A 21,224-nucleotide genomic window follows, 5' to 3' on the forward strand; every position below is an offset into this window, starting at 1 on the left:
GTTTAACGTCTTTCTGTGGTATCCGAGAGACTCGCGCCAATAACACGAAAGCTCAAAGCTGATTGGCTGTTGCATGTTGGTCTATTTTGTAGTCATAATACAGCGAATTACATTTGGACTAGCGAAATAAGAAACTACAACACCACGGAATTAAAAAAAAAAAAACATTCCAAAGCGCTGCGGGAGCATTTAAATGAGTTTTACATGGACGTAGGAAAATTAAGACCTGTTAAAAATTATTTAAGACCTAGAACACAATACTTAAGCAAATTTAAGACTTTTTAAGGCCTTAAATTGTGATTTTGAAATTTTAGACTTTTTAAGACCCCGCGGAAACCCTGTTCTGAGTAAAATCACCAAAGCAATGACGCTCACGACTCCCGTTGAAGTATCCAGCATCTCTAAGGTCTGCAAATAACTCCATCCAGAACTGAGGCGTATATACATTTTTAAGAGTCCTCAAGCTGATGTTTACACCGTGTACAGCGTACGAGTGGCCCTCGTTAAAATATTGAACGCAATGATGCAGTACGTCTTGTTTTTCCGTCTGGTCGCGTCTTTTAAAAACTCCAAACACCGTTCTCAACAGTCAACACGTACAAGTCTTCTTCTTACGTTAAAACAACGAGAATACAGAAAATGTGCTTAGACCTCCACCTAGTGGTTATATTATAGAATTAAAGGAGAAATTACATATGAGACAGCTTTATAACTGAAATGGCTTTAACTGAAATAGACAAGTTTAATATAACTATTCTGATAAGTGTATATTTCCAACATCATGTTTGTGTTATCCGTTTCTGTAAGTTTTTGTGGCGTGTTTCAGAAAGATAATCGCTTAGACAGAGTAATAGTTTATTTTCATCTTAACCGGACATCACAGTTGATCAATGCAATAATTCATAATTCAATATATTGATACCGATTTCTTTATCAACTGTTTGTTCAATTGAGACATAAGGGGTGATTTCAAAGCATTTTGAAAGTGACACACTTCCTTCTGCCAGTTGGTGGCGCTATAACTTTGACTCACAATAGTCACATCCACGCGACCGGCCTCTTCCAGTGAAGAAACTGCTGAAGTTTCATCGAGATCAAGTAATGTATGCAGACGTTATAACACACTTCCTTGCTGTTTAAGCTGCATTTATGTGCTTTTTTTGAGCTTCAAAGTTCTTGTGCAATGTGTTCCACATTCAAACCAAAATATCTGACTCTAGGTCAAAGTATGAAACCAATACCCCACTTTTGTCTGAAGGTGGCGCTACTGAGCCCCTGCACCAGGCATCAAAAAAGAATATTCGAGTTTGAAGCGTTGCCGCGGCGACAGTATCGAAGATATCAATAATCCTTTCACATGTCTACATCTGCCGTGTGTTTACATTATACACCTAAAGTTTTAAGTAAATCGGGTAAAAATAAGTGGGTGATTTCAAAGCATTTTGAAAGTGACACACTTCCTTCTGCCAGTTGGTGGCGCTATAACTTTGACTGACAATAGTCACATCCATGCGATCGGCTTCTTCCAGCGATCACGCTGCTGCGGTTTCATGGAGATCAATTAATGTATGCAGAAGTTATAACACACTTCCTGTTTCTCTTTTCGCGCCATCATTTAGTTTCCTCGCCACGGCCAAACCGTTAGAGATATCAAAAATCTGCCGGCAAGTTTTCATGCTCAATGTCTTGACATCATGCTGACCGAGTTTGGTGGCGATTGGTGGAATTCTCTGGGAGGAGTATTCCAAATTCCATTGCGTGCGTTTTTCAAACAACCCTAAATAGACGGTTTCCTGTTGGTCTGGGGTAAAAAGTAAAAGTATGAAAGATATATGAAACGATGAGATCTATATGTGCACCGAGTTTCATATTATTACATGCAAGCGTGTTTGAGTTATAGACCAAGTTTTCGGACCCTGTTCCAGGGGGCGCTGTCGAGCCCCCCTGCCACGCCCGGGTACCAGCTTCAGCCCGGCCCTGATGGCCGCGGGTTCTGACCCGTGTGCAAAGTTTCAAGAGTTTTTGAGCACGTTAAGAGCCCCAAAAGTGCCCCAATAGTCGTAAAAAAAATATAATAATAATAATAATAATAATCCTAACGAAAACAATAGGGTCCTACGCACTTTGTGCTTGGGCCCTAATAATAATAATAATAATAATAATAATAATAATCCTAACGAAAACAATAGGGTCCTACGCACTTTGTGCTTGGGCCCTAATAAAGACACTCACACCTTTATCTAAACTTTGAGCAGCAATTTTGAGGATTGCTCGCTAAAAACACAAAATAAATGCAGCTTTTCTTGAAATAAATAGGATACGACCATGTACTTTATGACGGCAATATTTGAGCCTGATCTCCTGAAAATGACGTGGCTGTGGCGACATTTTAGCAAAATTATACTACCTGGCTCCTTACATGTATCTTGGTATTTCCATGGTGAAATGTCCACTGTGTGGCTTCCCTAAACCTCAAGCACAACCGAATTCAAATGTACCACCTTACAAGTCATGCACTAAAGTAAGTGTTTCGATATCATGCGATGGCATTGTGTGAGGAACAGGGTGAAAGGAAGTGTTCATGAACTGAATTTATGCCGTTCACATAAAAATCATTTTTGCAAAAATATACTGTAGGTAGAGTAACGTGAGTGTATGAGACCAGGTTGCATTAGTCGTATCTAGTCCTGGGAGGTAAGAAATATTCACCATATATTGAAGATGTGACAATTTTGACCAAATTGATTATAATGTGCTTTTTATTGGGCCATTGAGCTTATTAAAGACCGCATCATTAGATTTGTTTTGGAAGGCCTCCCTGTCTCAAGGCTTCTGATTAGAAGAGTGTTAAGAAAGACTTTTAATAGCATCTCTTATATAAACTTCAGCACCAAAAAAGGTGTGAGGGTTCAATTTGTTTCTGTGAACCAGGCTAGCTTTCATGAAACATTTCAGGATGCCTGAATGGGAAACTCAGTCCATCACCTTTGCCCCACGGTTAATTTAAATGATTCCTGGAAGATACAACCAAACCAAATACCCATGCTTCACAATTGTACTACATTTGAGCTTAACATGAGTGAATGCACAAGAACGCGTCATAATTCGAGAAGACTCGATGATAAAGTAAACTTCTGACCTCTTAAACTCCTCTCTGGCTCTTCATTCAGCCTGCCCTGTGGTCAGATAATAAGCCTCTAAATTATTCTGAGAGCAGGTCTCATATTTTCCCATACTGGCCTCTTTTACCCTCTGGTTAATAAGCAAGTTAGAGATTTTATATAACGGTGTGTTTTCCATATAAGAGAAACAGACCTCAGAGGCATGGAGTATTGACGCTCTAGGGAAAGTCTGTGCTATTTTGGACTGAGTGAGACATGAGCAGTTGGGCTGCAGTAATGGAGATTATAGGCACAGATATGAAGAGATGTCAAATTAATAGGGTCTTGTTGACAGAAAACCTCTGTTAGTTTTTAAACACTGTGACAGTTGTGGTGTTTTGTGCTCTCTCATATTTTTCTCCCTCGCTTACTGTCGTCCTCTAAACGTTTCTTTGCGTTAAGAAGACTGTAGTTGTGTTTAAAATATTTACTATACACCAAGTAATCAGCCAACTAGTGTATGAACTTTTCTAAAAAGGGAACGTTGTCTCAAATGGAACTTTTCTTCTATTAGCACTTGGAAGTACTTAATAATAGATCTACTTCACTATGCTACAGCATTGCTGAAAAATTTTGATGTAGGGGATTATTTTGGAATTGGATTGTGACTTCCTAAATCAAATCGAATTGTGAAATACCTAAAGATTCCCACCTCTAATAGCAACAACATAACAAACACCCTAGCATCATGACTGTGAGTTTAGCACGGGCAAGCACCATTAAATATGTACAAATCTAGTTGGATTTTAAAAGTCAGTGAATGCACTGGCATGCTATTAGTTAAAATATTTTACTCAATATTAGCGATGCAAGTTATCTCAGGGTCTTGTTCACGAGTGAGGGGACAATGGAGCGGGAGGTTGGCCGGAGAATCGGGGCAGCGGGAGCGGTATTGCACTCGCTCTATCGCACCATTGTCACGAAAAGAGAGCTGAGCCGAAAGGCAAAGCTCTCGATCTACCGGTCAATTTTTGTTCCTACCCTCACCTATGGTCATGAAGGCTGGGTCATGACCGAAAGAACTAGGTCACGAGTACAAGCGGCCGAAATGGGCTTCCTCAGAAGGGTGGCGGGCTTCTCCCTTAGAGATAGGGTGAGGAGCTCAGTCATCCGTGAGGAGCTCGGAGTAGAGCCGCTGCTCCTTTGCGTCGAAAGGAGTCAGTTGAGGTGGTTTGGGCATCTGGTAAGGATGCCCCCGCGGGTGCCTCCCTAGTGAGGTGTTTCAGGCACGTCCAGCTGGGAGGAGGCCTCGGGGAAGACCCAGGATTAGCTGGAGAGATTACATCTCCACACTGGCCTGGGAACGCCTCGGGGTCCCCCAGTCAGAGCTGGTTAATGTGGCTCAGGATAGGGAAGTTTGGGGCCCCCTGCTGAAGCAGCTGCCCCCGCGACCCGACTTCGGATAAGCGGTTGAAGATGGATGGATGGATTAGCGATGCACCAAAGTATCAGCCAATAATCAGTATCATACAAGCAGTTAGGCAGAAAACGCATCAGATAATTGCGTTAATCCCTTCAAATGCTCTAAGTGAAATTTAGCTTATCTTCTGACACGCTTATATGAGTTGCATTACCTTCACTGAATTCGAATGACATTAGATATTAGAAACAAATCTGACATGTTTGCCTTCAGATATTCATATATTATCTATAGAGAGGAGTTAAATCATTAAACGTTCATTTTCATTGGACATATTTTTACTTATGTCTAATTTTCATTGTTGAATTGCTTTTGCATTGCACCTCGCAACTTACAGGACTTAAAGGATCTGCTGCAAACTCCTTGGTGCCAGATACCACAGGACACCTTCAGAGGTCTGGTGGAGTCCATGCCTCGATGAGTGCACGAGGGGGACCTACACGATTGTGACTGATCGGTGTACATATATAAGATTATATATGTATAAAAGAATCTCAGTGAATTTGACAAGGGACAAATTGTGATGGCTAGACATCTAGGGCAGAGCATATCCAAAACGGCAGGTCTTGTTGGGTGTTTCCGGTATACAGTGGTTAGTACCTACCAAAAGTGGTCCAAGGAATTACAACCGGTGAACCGGCGACAGGGTCATGGGCGCCCAAGGCTCATTGATGCACGTTGGGAGCGAAGGCTAGCCTGTCTGGTCCGATCCCACAGAAGAGATACTGTAGCACAAATTGCTGAATAACAGATCACACAGAGCATCACAGCTTACTGCGTTTGGGGCTGTGTAGAGTGCCCATGCTGACCCCTGTCCACCGCTGACAGTGCCTACAATGGGCACGTGAGTGTTAGAACTGGACCATGGAGAATTGGAAGAAGGTGGCCTGATCTGATGCATCACATCTTCTTTTAGATCATGTGGACGGCCGGGTGCATGTGTGTCGTTTACCTGGGGAAGAGATGGCAGCAGGATGCACTATGGGAAGAAGGCAGACCGGCGGAGGCAGTTTTATGCTCTGGGCAATGTTCTGCTGGGAATCCTTGGGTCCTGGCATTCATGTGGATGTTACTTTGACACGTACCACCTACCTAAACATTGTAGCAGACCATGTACACCCCTTCATGCCAACGGTATTCTCTGATGGCAGTGGCCTCTTTCAGCAGGAAAATGCGCCCTGCCACACTGCAAAAACTGTTCAGGAATGGTTTGAGGAACATGACAGAGTTTAAGCTGTTGACTTGGCCTCCTAATTCCCCAGATCTCAATCCGATTGAGTATCTAATGGATGTCCTGGACCATCAAGTCCGATCCATGGAGGCCCCACCTCATGACTTACAGGACTTAAAGGATCTGCTGCAAACACCTTGGTGCCAGATACCACAGGACACCTTCAGAGGTCTTGTGGAGTCCATGCCTCGATGAGTGCACGAGGGGGACCTAGACGATATTAGGCAGGTGGTTTTAATGTTGTGACTGATCGGTGTACATATATACATTTTTAGACATTCCGCCCATCCCGACTCACAATACTATATATCCTGTGCATATTGCTCCGTCTGTAGCTTTGATGTCATTTTAATAATTCGTGACTATAATTTTAAAGAATGTTTAGAAAATAAATCATGGGAATGTTTCAGACCAGTTTAGTTGAGTTCTGTGGACCAAGGGTAGCTCTATTTGAATTCCCGCTGAGCCAAGGTTGGGCCAGGGGGGAAACCACAAATGGAGTTGTGCAGAGGGGCCACTGCTGGGACTGAAAATTTGATTTATTTATCTCTTTTTCCCTCCTTTAAAAATTCAGAGAACAGCCATTTATATTCAATAGAAGACGCAGTTTGTGCACTACATTCTGCAAGTAACCACAGGCATTGAGAAAAAGGCAAGGAAGGGTACTAATCTTTCCTCCACATACAAACAGGGCATGCCAAGCTCTCTGTCAGAGTGCTGGGTAAAAGAATAAACAAGAGGAACACCACTAGCACTGCTACAGGCCCCTTTTTCCATCATGCAGTCTTTCCTCTAATGAGGGAGAGCTGCTCAAATGTGCTTCTTTAAAATTCAGTTTCAGCCTCTAACACATTCAAACGCAGCTGGACAGAACATGTCTTGGCTAAGAAGAACTTTGGGGGTGAAGACAAACAGACACAAAAAAAAATATTGAAAAAGTGTATGAACTCGGTTTAATAAAATTCTCTGCACGACTTACATTTGCTTATTGGCCAAAATATTGGAAATAAAAAACCAAATTTTCATTTCCTGAGGGAAACAACAGTGCTTATAAGACAACAAAAGAAAAGATTTAGGTACGCTTAGGGCATCAGTTGGTTCCGCTTAAATGAGATAGCACATGATGTCATCATCTCTACATGCGAAACATTGCAGGGGCATTCACACTGACAAAGCGAACTGAATTTATTAATTTTCAATTCTGGTGACATGAGTGATAGCGACCGCTGGCAATGACACACTTGAGCAGAGCTCAACTTGCAAATGTGCAATATGCTGTATGCAATTGAACAGCAACATGATCTGGCAATTACTAATGGGAATACAGACAAGGATCCACTGTTTGATGCAGTTGCATGTAGTAGTCGCATAAGAACGCCTACTAGCAACCATGATTTTCAGTGCGAACGCTAAAGCGGATATAAATATTTACAAAATACTATCAAATAGAATTTGTGTAATTTTATCAAATGTATATATATATATATATATATATATATATACACATGCATACACAAACACACACACACAACTGTTAGTTCCGGTCCTCGAATCTGATTGGACGAGAGACGTTCCATGAGCACTGATGGTGTGTCACTCCACTTGTGTTCGTGCCGTTCTAAACTAAAGTGTAAGAGCAGTGCATATGTTTTAAGAGTTACGATCTTTATTTTTTAAATGACATATGTTAGCCAGCAGGTGGTGGCAAAAGATCATTTTTGTGTGTGATATGAGCCAGTTAGGGGATGTGAAGTGAATCCGCATCAGCCGTTTACATACAACAGCTCTTCGTGATCGCTTGTATTACTACTACACTACTAAAGATAGGAAATGGCTTTAAACTGCTTTAAACGAACAACTTCAGCATTACAGCTCATCACAGCTGAGAGACACAACAGACTGATTTATTACACAGACTGAGGGCACTTACCTCTTATCGGACTTTCCACATTGGAGTGGACACACTGTTTGAAATGGAGGACATTGTGGTTTCTATAGGGACTGACTCTTGCGCACTGGCTACCGTGAAATAGGCAGAAATTCCCCTTCTTGGACGTCTATTTTTCCACTGAGAAAGCTGATCTTCAGAAAGCTGACAGCATCTCTGCTTGGGTGTGGCAACAGGTGATCGCACACGCTCCGTCTCTCTCTCGCTCACTTTCTCACTCTCTCACTCTCATACACACACCCATCCTTGTTTATCCAATGACTTGTTAGAAACAACGCAAGCCGTGATACTATTTCTGAAGTTAACTTTTTGAATTACTAACCGAGGCTTGGACGCATCATTTAGTGTGAACCAGCAACAGCAGAAATGCACAAATGCATTTTTTATGACTGGACTCCTAATTATTTTACATTTACTTGTTGTATATAAACAATATCACACTCGCAATCGTGCTATATGTCCCTACACCAGCACTGCTGTGATTACCTATGGCACTGCATCACTTACCACACAGCAGTGCTGATGTAGGGCCATATCGCACCCTTGCTCGTGTCATATTAATTAAATATCTATATATTTATTTGTTACATTTTTTCATGAAATTTAAAGGTGTTAACCTAATTTTTTTTAAGAGTGTAATAATGAATATTCTATCAATGTACCGCAAGTCAATTATAGATTTTCAGCATTTCATTTTATATACTTTGAAAGTATATAATGCTTATAAAAGCCACAAACAGATTGCAGACCCAAAGCTGAATCATACATGGAGTCTGGCCGTTTGCTCAATTAATGACAGAAAATTGTGGAGAAGAAAAAGAAGAGGAATTTGAAAACAGTGTTGCTATGCAAGCGATGTAGAAATGTGAACAGTGGTGAAAGCTTGACTGAAAAAAATGATTGAATTGATTGATTGAAAAGTGTTTATGAAAGTGCAGAAGGTCTCATCTGTGGAATTCACTGGAAATCAATTTGTGGTAGTGTGGTCACACAAGGGTAGACTTCAAAGAGGCATACAATTTTAAAAGACCCCAAAACAGCACCTCAACACAGTGTGTTTGTGTAAACATTCTCAGATATGATAAGACAGATGGTCCCATGTTAAACATGAATAGAGCTTTTGATTTTTGGAGGCTGTTGTGTTGTTTAAATGTGGGGGGAAAAAGGAGGCATCCAAACATGAAACGTAATGTAGATGCACTCAAGCTCTGTTCGCATCCGTCAGAGGACAAGACGTTTGAAATATGCACGAAGCATGCTTGAAGTTTTCTGTGAAATATGTTGTGAGATTCAAAGCACAACAGAGCATCTCAGCTCACATAGTTGTTGCTATAAAAATGCTACAAGTGACCTCCGTGACACTGCTGCCCGCCTGAAGAATCAAGATGTAGGAATGTAGAATATAACTGAAACTGGAATTATCAGGTCTGTGATACTCCTTGGAGAATCCTGTGTGACATAGTTATTTCAGATGTACTTGATTTATCCTGTTATCTAACGCTGCTTTTGTTGTCGCTTGTGTTTGTATCTCATCTCAAGAGTCCCTGGAGAGAATCTCGACTGAGCGTAGCAGTGAATGAACCCCGAACGATACACAAGCAGTGTTTAAAATCCCTGTAATAACCTTCAGGATCAGATACTAGAGTATATAAAAAGGCATGTCAGCATTTACCATTTTTGACAGTAAAGTAGAGATAGTACTCAGTAAATGGTTCCATTAGGCTCATCTTTTAATAAAAGAATAGATTATATTCTTTCACGTCTGCATGTACAATGAGCAACATAAAAAAATACATATTTTGCCATAATTTAGGTTTAGTAATGTGATTCTATGAGACCAGGCAGGCTGTCCAAAATCCATGATATGATGATACCACAGCCCAAATAAGAAGACATCTGAATCCAGGCATTTGAATGTAGTTAGAAAGACTCATCTACTCTGAGTGTGTTGCACACACGTTGAAATGTCACTGGTAATGGACTTTTGCCATTTTTAAAGGAGCATTTAAAGGCATGAAAACTGAGTTGAAATAGCCTGTGGGCGACAACAAAGATGGCCAGCTAACTTTGTTTAGCGATGTAATTGCCGATTTGATCGGGACATGGTTCAGTTTAGGATAAATCAAATTATTAAATTATTATTAGTATTTTTTTTGTACAACATCTAAATGAAAATATTGAAGGTTAACTGTTGACCAAAAAAGATGTGACCATACCTAACAGGATGCAGGTCTGATTCTTACTTTGCCATGCTTTGCATTTAAGCCAAAAACTTAAAGGGATAGTCCACCCAACAATGAAAGTCATAGGTGTTTGGAACGACATGAGGATGTGTAAATGACAACATGGGTGAACTAACCTTTTAACAAGCCTAAAACATACATCAGGGGTGCTCCTTCCGTCGATCACGATCGACTGGCCAATCGCAAGACAACCACTGGTCGATCTCATTAACAGGTTAAACGGTAAAGAGAGCAGAGAGGCCCAAACTAGTGCCCGCAGGCCTGTGAAGACCTTTGATTTGGCGTGCCTTCACATATATTGTCACTTTTCCACTGCACGTTACGGTTTGACTAGCCTCAACTCTGCTCGCTTTACTTTTCTGAGCTTGCATTTCCACTGCAGTTTAGTGTCGCCTCAATGTGGGTGGGATTATAGGCTGATATAGTTGTGTTGTGCTGCCTCTACTGCTGTGACATCACCTTAAACATGACATAAACTGACGACAAACAATAACACGACTGCTAGCTGTTAGCTACTAGCTCAATGTGCTGCATAAAGCAGTTGTTGCATGATGATTTTACACAAGTGTAACAGTTAAATTGGGCTGGTTGTTTTAGAAGCTTTCCAGTAGCTGGTCAACTAAATAAAGTGAAGCTTTCAAGAGGAGTATAGAGTTAACGTAACAAAACGTACCATCCTCCATCGTGGATCAACGCCAGTCCAGGACACTCTCCCTCCCATTGCTCGCCGGTTTAGATAGTGTCCATTTGATCGAACCACTTCCACTTTTCCAACCACACTGTTGGTAGGTCCGGTGGTAGCCGTGTGCGGCCAACAGCTGAGACACTTCCTGAGTGACATTTTCGTTTCATTGCTAACTAGGGGACCGTCTGCACCTTGTTTATTGACCACGGCGTGGTTTTGCGCATAGCCAATTCTTTTTTCATAATTCGAAATTCACGTGAACAAATGATACTGTTATCACTGTTGCTAACTTTAAAACTAGCAGGTTGATGTTGTGTGTCGGAAATCCAGTGACGCTGATAGTGCCGATTCTCTCTAACCAATCTGTGATCTGCAGGATTTTGACGTCACATTTAGTATCGGGTCGGCTCGCTTGAACCTCGACCGAGGTGGTACTTAAAAAGTATCAGGTACCAGGTACTATCCACAGTGGAAAACCCACAAAAAGTGTCGAGTTGTATCGTGCAGTGGAAAAGCCCCTTATGACAACAGTGGAAAAAAATAATAATAAATAAATAAAATGCTATTGACAATTTTCATCCAGTGATTGTGGATTATTAGGAAACACAGAAGAATCAAAGCTGTATTAAAATCAGAGTTAAAACAACTAAACAGCATAGCAACAACCTGACAACCACCCAGAACACCCTGGCAACTGCATAGCAATGTGCTAAAATCAGAGTTAAAACAACTTAAAAGAATAGCAACAACCTGACAACCACCCAGAACACCCTGGCAACTGCATAGCAATGTGCTAAAATCAGAGTTAAAACAACTTAAAAGCATAGCAACAACCAGACAACCACCCAGAACACCCTGGCAACAGCATAGCAATGTGCTAAAATCAGAGTTAAAACAAATTTACAGCATAGCAACAACCAGACAACCACCCAGAACACCCTGGCAACTGCATAGCAATGTGCTAAAATCAGAGTTAAAACAACTTTACAGCATAGCAACAACCAGACAACCACCCAGAACACCCTGGCAACTGCATAGCAATGTGCTAAAATCAGAGTTAAAACAACTTAAAAGCATAGCAACAACCAGACAACCACCCAGAACACCCTGGCAATTGCATAGCAATGTGCTAAAATCAGAGTTAAAACAACTTTACAGCATAGCAACAACCAGACAACCACCCAGAACACCCTGGCAACTGCATAGCAATGTGCTAAAATCAGAGTTAAAACAACTTAAAAGCATAGGAACAACCAGACAACCACCCAGAACACCCTGGCAATTGCATAGCAATGTGCTAAAATCAGAGTTAAAACAACTTAAAAGCATAGGAACAACCAGACAACCACCCAGAACACCCTGGCAACTGCAAAGCAATGTGCTAAAATCAGAGTTAAAACAACTTAAAAGCATAGGAACAACCAGACAACCACCCAGAACACCCTGGCAACTGCAAAGCAATGTGCTAAAATCAGAGTTAAAACAACTTTACAGCATAGCAACAACCAGACAACCACCCAGAACACCCTGGCAATTGCATAGCAATGTGCTAAAATCAGAGTTAAAACAACTTTACAGCATAGCAACAACCAGACAACCACCCAGAACACCCTGGCAACTGCATTGGGTGATCAAAATTCTAAGCATTATGAAAAAGTTAGATCTTGTGCCATAAAAGTGTGAGCACCCCTGATATACATGTATAATGTATAGGCAAAGTTCTGAAGTAGAATTGAGCAATTAAAGCAGAACTAAAGATTAATCGCTCAAATGCAGAGCATTCAGAATCTTATTATTACAGCATTTCACAACAACATAAACCATAGAATGCAAGCCTAGACAAAGGGCCATCAGACGTGGTTTCTGGCAGTCTAGATGCTCTCTGATGTGTGTCTAGTGATGCTGCAACTGCTGTGTGTGTTATTGTGCATGCATACTACATACATACAAGAGAAAATGCAATGCCCATGTCCTGTTGGTGAATCGTTTCGGCTGCTGGTGGTTTAGTGCTTGACAGGACACTAGGGTGCTTGATTCATTATAGAAACAGCCAAGTAGCACTAATAAACGATGAGGTTGTCTGAGCAGAAATAAGGTCAGCCTTGGTTGAAAGAGCTGATTGAGAAATCAAGTCCCTGTGGGTATTGAAAAAGTAGGTGTCTGTAATTACCTTAGACACCAAAGAGGGTCGCTAAGAGACAAATGTGCCAACTCTGGTTTGAATATGGCCTTAAGTACCTTACTTCTGTAATGTGGGGTAACCATTCAAAAAATATTATTTGAAAGCTTTTATGGAATTAATAATTAAGTTGCATACACTCTCATGTATGCAACTTAAAAGGGGAGTATTTTAATACCTTTTACTTCATTGTTACACCACAAGTCGTTAAATGCATTTTTGTAGAATGTGCTATATATGAGATCCCCAGCCCACCGAACCACACCCCTTCCCCACCCCGACTGGTTTTTGCAGATGATGTTTTCTTCGTGTCATCATCGGTCCGTCACCTTCAGCTTTCACTGTGAAGTGGCTGGGATGAGGATTAGCACCTCTAAATCTGAGGCCATGGTTCTCAGCAGGAAACCGATGGAGTGTGTACTCTGGGTAGGGAAGGAGGTATTGCCCCAAGTTAAGGAGTTGAAGTACCTCGGGGTCTGGTTCACGAGTGAGGGGACAATGGAGCGGGAGGTTAGACGGAGAATCGGGGCGGAATTGCACTCGCTCTATCGCACCGTTGTCACGAAAAGAGAGCTGAGCCGGAAGGCAAAGCTCTCGATCTACCGGTCAATTTTCATTCCTACCCTCACCTATGGTCATGAAGGCTGGGTCATGCCCGAAAGAACTAGGTCGTGGGTATAAGCACCCGAAACGGGTTTCCTCAGAAGGGTGGTGGGCTTCTCCCTTAGAGATGGGGTGAGGAGCTCAGTCATCCGTGAGGAGCTCGGAGTAGAGCCGCTGCTCCTTTGCGTCGAAAGAAGCCAGTTGAGGTGGTTTGGGTATCTGGTAAGGTTGCCCTCTGGGCGCCTCCCTAGGGAGGTGTTTCAGGCACGTCCAGCTGGGAGGAGGCCTCGGGGAAGACCCAGGACTAGGTGGAGAGATTACATCTCCACACTGGCCTGGGAACGCCTCGGGGTCCCCCAGTCAGAGATGGTTAATGTGGCTCGGGATAGGGAAGTTTGGGGCCCCCTGCTGGAGTTGCTGCCCCCGTGATGGATGGATGGATGGATATTTAGTATAACAGCACTGGGACTCACTGTTTGCATCACTTCACTTGACTGCATTTGCAGCGTTCCAGACATGCTCAGCAACCTATAACAGTTGCTTTGGCCTTGCTTTTTATCTATTTTCCTTAGAGAAGCAACAAAAGACAAAGTAACTGTCTATATTGTGTATGCAATGTATGATACTCAATATTTAAAAAAAACAAGTAGCTCACACAAAAATTTAAATTCTGTCATTTTCTCACCCACATGTCGTGCGAACCTGTAATACTGGCAAACCTGTAATACTGTTTTGTCTCTGTTGAGCACACAAAATAAAAGTATTCATTCAATGAAATCCCGTTGGTCATTTTAATATCAAGAATTGCATTAAATCCAGATGACTGGCACAAAGTGTTTCAACAGACCTTCTGGCAAGGTCTGCTTATCAAAACTATTTTAAAAAATAAAACTTAAAAATCAAGAATGTTCCAGTTTGTTCATTTTTGCCTCGACTTCTCCGCAGAGCATTCTGTCAGCAAACAGACAGGAGAGAGGAGAGATTGGAGCCACAGGTCAGATTTCAATTTGTCTCTTGGATTATTGTAGATTGAACAGTCTTCTGCAGACACCAGGGACAATGATAGCAGCTGAGGCAGTGTAACAGATACTCTGAAAAGTTCTACTTTTACTTTTATTTATTTTTTTAGTTGCTGCAAAGAAAATTATTTAATATTTATGTTATATGTATATTTTATCATTTAACACTTTGGGTAAATTTCATTCATTTATTCTATGCATACAGTGTGCAAAATAGTTTAAATTTGAATGTAACCAGATGTACATTCCTTACAGACAAAAACATTACAGTATGACTTTCCATGAAGTTTTCAATGAAAGTGCTCAATGGGGACTTTAGGCATTTAAGACATAAATGGAAGCGCAGCGTAGTTCTAGCGGGAAGACTAGCAGCTGTACATCATCGCACCATTAGCTGGGTAATTCCTAGCCAACGTAAGCCATTGCTTTATAAGTCTGCTCACAATCTATCACATTGCTGTTAGATCAGTGTGCTAACACGGCAACCTCCACCACCCCACCACCACCAGTTGAGCCCTGTCCCGCACTGGGGTAGGCTCCTCGCTCCTGCCTCCCATCTCCGGCAGGACATGACGGTTCGGGTACAACTACCTCGGAGAGAGACATTACTTTCTGTTTTACATTTATCAAATAAATGGCATCATAAACTTCACTCAAACCTGCGTGTCTTCCCGATAGAACAAGCATTATACAAATAAAAATGAGTTGACTTGACATTCCCACTGATCCAGTATATGACAGTATGACATCATGCTTCACTCAACGCAAACTAACATACAGCAAACATATACATTCAAACGGGTGGAATGGGAAGAGATATTGGCCCTGGATTTTACATAGAACCTGGCCCAGGAGAGGCAGTGTGTTATGATGATTTTATCACAAGTAGGTTGTTATGTTAGTCGCAAGATGAAGCAGAGTACCTAAAACCTCCTTTACTATGGTAAAATCCCTGTAACACACTGCCTTGAGTGGTTTATTGCTTTTATAAAACTGCAGCAGTGCTCCATGTGGGCGTCGCTGCCCTTTTCTGCATATCGCAGCCAGTCACACGCACCTGCAGTCAAATATATGTAACAAATTCACACATTGTATCAACTTTGTCCTCAATATTATAAGTATTAACAAATATTTGATTGTTGACAATTTAATTGACAAAAAAAAATTAGTAATTTTCAAAATATTCATTTTATATCAATGTGTGAACTTTCGATTTGTCAATAAAATTTGAGAAACTCTGAATACTTACCTGGCGCGCACTTCATCAGCCACATCGTCAATGGCGAGACCGCACACCTGTTTTGTAACAGCCTTTGATCGAGATGTCATTTAATAAAATAATTTATATAATGAGTGTGGTCATGTTCTTGGATTGTAGGTGTGTGATAGAAGGGGATCACTTCTAGTGAGTGAGTGATAGAAGGGGATCACATGAACACATAACAACCTGGTAAGTGCGATTTCATGTACATGTAAATTAAATATTCCTTTAACGTCAAACCTTTACCACAAACTAAAAGTATTTGTCTGATCTGATCTGCTCTTTTTAGCAAGGAGCATCTAACAAGCACATGTAACATTAGTCTAAGTATCTTGCAGACTGTGGTAATTGTACTGTATGTTTGCTCGACAATTATCTTGGCTTATATTGTGTATTTAGACTCGCTTTAGTCTTGCATCATTTGCCATAAGAGAGCAAACTGTTCTCCTCAGGGTTTGTAAAGTGGCTGCACCCTACAGTGAGAGCAGGACCATCTGGCACCTCCAAAGCTCTAAATACGAGGCAGTTCACCACTGGATTCAAGCAACAAACATACATTTACATTTATGCATTTGGCAGACGCTTTTATCCAAAGTGACTTACAGGGACAATCCCCCGGAGCAACCTGGAGTTAAGTGTCTTACTCAAGGACACAATGGTGGTGGCTGTGGGGCTCGAACCAGTGACCTTCTGATTACCAGTTATGTGCTTTAGAACACTACGCCATCAACACTCTACATACAGTGTGTTCTATTGTAAAGCAATAGTAAAACTCATCTACAGTAGAATATTGTATGTTTAAAAATGTTTAAACTCAAACTGTGTACTTCTGTCCATGAGCATATGGAACAAACAAGTCTTATGCCACAATGATAGTTCTGTTTGATAGCTCACAACTTTGCATTTGCTCACAACTTTGGCGTTCATTGATAGCAGCAAGTGATGAGTCTAACTATAAACACATGTTGCATCCAGGAACCAAACAGTTCACAGAGTAATTTAAACATCAGCTACAGCAATGACAGATCACATAAAAGCAGCTGTCATCTCTTTTCCAACTAAATAAAAAACTAAAATCGCAACAAAAACCATAAATCAGTGGTTGTTTCACTTTTGAAATCATGATTTGTGAGATCATGATACAAGAAGCATTAAGCCTTAATGAATTTACACAAAATAGGAAGAACCAGTTTAAATGAATATAAAAGTTTTATATAAAAAAACTTTTGTGAATCATCCTTCAAAGATAATCCAAACTTGCCAAAGATGACCTAAATGCTGAACAGTACTTGCAAAGCAAACCACAAGTTCAGAATGTCCATCCAACCATCCATCTTCAACCGCTTATCCGAAGTCAGGTCGGGAGGCAGCTGCTCCAGCAGGGGGCCCCAAACTTCCCTATCCCGAGCCACATTAACCAGCTCTGACTGGGGGACCCCGAGGCGTTCCCAGGGCAGTGTGGAGATGTAATCTCTCCACCTAATCCTGGGTCTTCCCCGAGGCCTCCTCCCAGCTGGACGTGCCTGAAACACCTCCCTAGGGAGGCGGCCAGGGGGCGTCCTTACCAGATGCCCAAACCACCTCAACTGACTCCTTTCTACGCAAAGGAGCAGCGGCTCTACTCCGAGCTCCTCACAGATGACTGAGCTCCTCACCCTATCTCTAAGGGAGAAGCCCGCCACCCTTCTGAGGAAGCCCATTTCGGGCGCTTGTACTCGTGACCTAGTCCTTTCGGTCATGACCCAGCCTTCATGACCATAGGTGAGGGTAGGAACAAAAATTGACCGGTAGATCGAGAGCTTTGCCTTCCGGCTCAGCTCTCTTTTCGTGACAACGGTGCGATAGAGCGAGCGCAATACCGCCCCCCGCTGCCCCGATTCTCCGGCCAACCTCCCGCTCCATTGTCCCCTCACTCGTGAACAAGACCCCGAGGTACTTGAACTCCTTCACTTGGGGCAATAATTCCTTCCCTACCACTTCAGAATGTGTTCTTCATTATTTTACGCATGTGCTTTTACACATAATTGATTGAGGCTGTTAAGGTACATAGAGCTTTTAACACCATGAAATACTATTTGTGCTGGGTAAAAACAGAGTACTTGTAAACTGGATTATGTAATTATTTTACGTGTAATTGAATTACATTACATTTAAAATGTGCATAATCAGATTATATAGTTAAATTTGATTGATTACATAATTACATTCTTGATTACATCAATCAGCCAAAAGCCATAACTAGAGTGTATTTTACTTATATTGCTTCTAAATCTTTAAGAGCGGTCTGTATTTTAAATATTTTGTGTCTGCATAGCTCACTGTCCTTTTCTGCATATTGTGGCCCTCTTCAGCCAGCCACGGCTCATTGGCATAACGCGGCAGCCTGTTTGGCGGCAGTCAAATATATGTAACACATTCACACATTTGTACTCAATATTACAAGTATTAACAAATTAAAAGGTGCACGAAGAACTCATGAAGTCGTGGAGGGCACCTTTTACTTCACGGACCCTAATTCTATGTTTGTCCGCTCTCACTACCCTCAACGGTGTGGCAGCCAGAGGCTACACATCAGGTGGATAAGGCGGATGCAAAACGCAGCCACCTGGCAGAATCGCCCGGGACTCCCGTCCAGAGCCTGTATGTGTACATCTTCTTTGGTGATCAAAGCTTACTGTGCCACTGGACAGGGCGCCTCCACACTGCATGCCATGGCCCTCCTACAAGTACACCAAAATGTATTGAAAGAGCTGCACGTGGGTATTCCTGACCCCGAAGTGATGCAGTAGCTGGGTTCGACGACTTATCTCGCCCTCCGGGCAATGAAGGTCATGGCATGGGCGCTCGGGCAATCGATGTCCACCTTAGTGGTCCAGGAGCGCCACCTATGGCTGAACTTGATGGAGATGAAGGACGCTGACAAGGTCCACTTCCTCAATGCTCCCATCACCCAGATCGGCCTATTCGGTGACACCATTGAGGACTTTGCCCAGCAGTGAAGAAGCAGACGGATGCCATCCAACATGTCCTGCCTTGGCGTGGTTCAAGGTCCCATACCCCATCTGCTCACTGCCGAGGGCATCCCCTGCGGCTGCAACTCAGGCAGCTCTGCCGCAGCACAAGCCAACCTCTCGGACCCGGCGTAGAGCCCCCAGCAGGAAGCTGATGCCCCCCACCTCACGGTCCGGTACTAAGAGCCCTAGGAAGGCCCCCATGCTCCCCTGACACGGATAACCCAGGGAGGAAGAGGTCCGCTAGTACCCCAGAGTTGGTATCCAGACCACTCCGTCCCCTGGTGGAGGGCAGGGAGGAAGATCTTGTGTTCCCTTTTTTAAAAAAAAAAGAGCGGATTCCTCAATCATTGGGTCACACAGCCGGTGTTTACGGCCATCGTTATAATTACAGCTGGAGATCGAACACTCTCAGCCAGGGCGCTACGAACGTGGGCCCCCCGCCTTGACGTGCCGGGCCATGCACACTCACACCCATAGCCAGGCGATTGTAATGAGTCACAGTCTCCCTCCTCCCCCGTCACGGACCAGTCCTATGGTGGGTATGTGGAGCAAAGTAAGTGCTTCAAGGTTCCCCTCAGCACAGCCATGAGCTCGGGACGCGAGGCTTCTTGACGTGGTGTCTCCTGCTCTGCCCTGACACGAGGCCTTACCCACAGGTACGTCAGATTGCCCCTCGCCCAGAGCTTGGAGGTATGGTTAGAACTCTCCAACCCATCGCGATGGCTGGCTAGGACCATCTGGCTCGACTATGCAATTCAGTTCACCAGTCGTCCGGCCGGGTTCAGCAGCGTCCGCTTCACCTCGGTGAAGGGCGAGAACGCCGCCACCCTGCAAGCAGAGTACATGACCCTTCTGCTGAAGGACGCAATAGAGCCTGTCCCTCCAGCCAAGATGAAGAAAGGGTTCTACAGCCCCTACTTCATTGTGCCAAAAAAAGGCAGTGGGTTGTGGCCAATCTTGGACCTGCGAGTTCTGAACCGGGCCTTGCACAGACTCCCGTTCAAGATGCTGAAGCAGAAATGCATTTTGCGTCTGGCATCAAGATTTGTTCACGGTGGTAGACCCGAAGGACCCGTACCTCCACGTCTCGGTTAAAAAAGCGCTATATAAGTGCAGACGAATGAATGTTTTGATGTTGTTGTGAGTCAACTCTTACAGTAACAGTTAAACAAGTCAACAGACAAATGGCTTACTTACTGTATAGTTGTCTCCACGTATTAAACTAGAAAAGGCGAAAGTATTTAAATAATGAAAAATAAAATAATTTACATTTAAAGTTCATTTTCTATATCTCTTGTAGAATCTGTTATCATACATTTTCTAGTGTTGTTGGGAGAGTTTAGCATAAACAGAAAATTAAACATAGAGGTACACTGTGATGATGAATTAAAATAAAACTCATGGCACTACAGTACGTTACAGCAGAAACTGTGAACCCCTTTTACATCAGTGTCTTCATAGATGCTTTATGAAGTAAGCTCGCTTTTTTGAGCAATGTGGGGATAGAGTTTTGGAGCCCCTAAATCACACACTGCAGACTCAGCGCTGGATTTATTGACAATCCTATACGGAGCTGAGGCTGTAGAAAAGTGCGATTTGATCACTGTGATTAAATAACAGAAGCAGCAAAGTTTACACCGAGATGAAGACTACCGTGTGAGCAAATACAGAAGCATCATTCATACAGAGAACAAACTCAGACTGCTTCTGTAATCCACCACACCAAACCTTCTCAGAGACTTTGCTTTTTTCTATCTATAAATCAAAACATTGAGCAAAGAAGCTGCGATGTAAGTTAATAGTGACTATCTAACCACTTCTTACCAAGTGTGCCGCACAAGCCCTCAAAAGTGAAGCCAAAACGTCTCGATCGCCCCCCGGTGACTGGTCCTAGTATAGGTCATAAACCCCGCCTCCACATGTTATTCAACGGGACGTGAGACCAACTAAACAATTAAATTACACTTCACATATCTTTTTTCCAAAGATAGTTTCTGTCATTTACTGTCGTTTCTATCACGTTGATGTCATTTCAAGTGTTTGTTTTCAAAATAAGTTTGTTTTTAGTTATTTGATCCTATAAAAACGGTGCTGTGACATCATGATTGACAGCTGTGATTGACAGGTTCTCTGAGCGAAGTAGTCACTGAAGCACCAACGGACTTTTTTTCGGGATCTTCGGAGGACTGAGGAGATTGGAGCTTTAAATGTAATATCTAAATTTCTATAATTAATTATTTCACACCGTCATAAGTCAAAAGTCAAAAGTGCAGGGGCGTGTGCTTGCGATTGATTCAGCGAGAGTGAGGGCGGGGCCTTGATTTTGCGGCTTTACTTCCTGCTCACTACTGCGCAGGTCTGTTCCCCGAAATCGCAACTGCGCAGACTCAAGTCCCACGATGTCAGCGCCATTTCGGGACACTGGCGGCTTCAGTTCTCACCAATGGAATAGAGCGAAGG

This window comes from Xyrauchen texanus, chromosome 47 (genome assembly GCF_025860055.1).
Source record: "Xyrauchen texanus isolate HMW12.3.18 chromosome 47, RBS_HiC_50CHRs, whole genome shotgun sequence".
In the NCBI taxonomy this organism is placed as follows: Eukaryota; Metazoa; Chordata; class Actinopteri; order Cypriniformes; family Catostomidae; genus Xyrauchen; species Xyrauchen texanus.